This window comes from Marmota marmota, unplaced genomic scaffold, assembly GCF_001458135.2.
Source record: "Marmota marmota marmota unplaced genomic scaffold, marMar, whole genome shotgun sequence".
Lineage (NCBI taxonomy): Eukaryota > Metazoa > Chordata > Mammalia > Rodentia > Sciuridae > Marmota > Marmota marmota.
The window spans coordinates 53,061,269-53,063,265 of record NW_026000229.1 but is presented as its reverse complement, the minus strand read 5'-3'; the positions used below and the strand labels follow the sequence as shown (position 1 = coordinate 53,063,265).

Here is a 1,997-nt window from a genome sequence, read left to right as displayed (position 1 = left end):
TCGCACCAGTGAAAGAAACAAAGAGGAGAAACAGGGTCGTTAGACGCCATGCTGGGGTTTTTCTCTGGGGTGCTGCTGCCATTATATGTTTACCCAACATTCCTCCCTTTTTGTTTTCTTAGGAACTGGGGCGTCGTTGGTCAGATCTGGCTGCTTCTAGCTGTGCGGGGGCGGCGTAGGGCCTAGAAGGAGAAGTGGAGGAATGTTGGGGGGTGGGGTGGCAGGTCTGGGGATATCATGGCAACCAGAAATAAAACCCAGTGGCTATAGACAGCTACTTCCGTAGGGGTGAAGTCTATGAAAGTTCCCTGAAACCACAAGTCATCGATGGCATCAAACCAGTCCTGGATGGAGGAGATTGTTGGTATCAGCCACTGGTCCTGTAACAGAGACTCTAGGAAATATTGGAAGCGTTGCCTTGTCATGGCGTCACCAGCACCTGAAGAACATCAGAGCAAACAAAAACAGCATGAAGACAAAAATTAAAGCAAATGTCAGTTTTTGGCAGAAGTTCCATGTAGGGGGGACTGACAGAGAAGAGGCCAAGGGCCATGAGGAGGCTTAAAAGGACATAAAGGCTCAAGAATCCAGGATGGCAGAGTAAGAGGTTCTCTGGGCTCGTTGTCTCCCGCTGTCCGATGTCCATTGCATTCCATTGTGCCTGGTAGTGAGCTTCAGCAATGAGTGAGCTGTTCTCTTGAAGATGTTGGGGGCTCATCGGTCATCAGAGGCTGGTAGTACCTAAGCAGAGGCTGGTTGAAAATTTGGTTAGAGATTTTCCATAATTGGCCCTGTAGGAAGCGAAGCAGACAGGGCAGGAACAGACACATCAGGAAAAGAAGGCATATGGGCCCTAAAAGAGGCAACAGCCACGATTGGAACTGGGCTAAAAAGAAGGTGGCAAATGGGTTTTGGTTTGGTGGATTTTTCAAAGAGTTAGCCAAGTGGGTGAGCTTGACTACATTAGTTTCCACAAGGCCTGATTCGTTGATGTAGTAACAGCATTCTTCCCCCAAGAAAAGACAGGTTCCACCTTTTACAGCTGTGACTAAGTCTATAGCTCATCGATTTTGAAGAGTAACTTGAGCCAAGGATGTGACCTGCCTTTGTAAAGATGCTAGAGATTCTGCCATAGAAGTGAGCGCTTGTTCAAGTTTAGAACTTAAGTCCTGTACAGCCCATAAGGAGTGTCCTAGAGCTCCACCAGAAATTCCGGCTCCCACTGCAGATACAGCCAGTGAGAGACCCCCACCAGTATTGTAAGGAAAGCAGCCCGCTTATTCCGCACTGGGGGAGACAAGAGGGCCTGCACTTCAGCTGGGGTATAGAGAGTCAATTGCAGGACAAGCGTCACCAGTATACATGGGGTAGAGGTGTTGGTGAATAAGATAGTGATGAGAGAACCATTACACCAGAAGAATGAGCCAGGTGGTGCATAAAGGGTGAAGTTAAAGGTGATGTTAGAGTGGCAAAACTTTGACTGGGAGACACCCAAGCCCAGGAGGCAGCGCCAGGGAATCACAGTATGATTAGACTCCTCGGGCTCCCATAATGGAGCATCGGGTGAAAGGGTTTAGAGAGAACGGCAGGCAGATGGAGTGGAGAAATTTGAGAGGTCAGAAGCCGAGAAATTCAAGGGAACCGCTGCAAGCAAAAGTTGAGTCAGAGAGGCAATAAGTAGCAATCAGTTGGTGTGATGGCGGGGAGGGTTAGATTTAAGAAGGTTACAGTTTCAGTGAGTAGTCATAGCCATGAATACTGTGGTGGACTCCCCACATTAGGCTCATATGGATCCTGTATGGAGTCTAACAACTGCTGTTTGGAATGCTTTATGTCATTAGAGATTAGCTACTGAGGGCTGGGAGGGTTGAAGCTCTCGGGAGATGGAGATGGAGCCACAGGGGGTGGGAGAGGATATGTCACAGTAGAAGGAAGCATTTACCCTAGAGGTCCAGCGTGGATGGTTAGGGTCAGTGATAGCCAATTGATAGCCCCCC

At 48.7% G+C, this 1,997-nt stretch overlaps 1 long non-coding RNA gene across 5 annotated transcripts in view; it reads right to left on the bottom strand.

The window, feature by feature from the left end:
• Positions 1-527: 527 nt before the first annotated feature.
• The window catches only part of LOC125613324, a 6,481-nt gene continuing 5,011 nt past the window's right edge, over positions 528-1,997 (bottom strand). For all 5 annotated transcript variants that reach the window (XR_007343855.1, XR_007343858.1, XR_007343856.1 and 2 more), the window contains one exon: positions 528-791. This is a non-coding gene — a long non-coding RNA (uncharacterized LOC125613324). The remainder of the gene's footprint in view (positions 792-1,997) is intronic.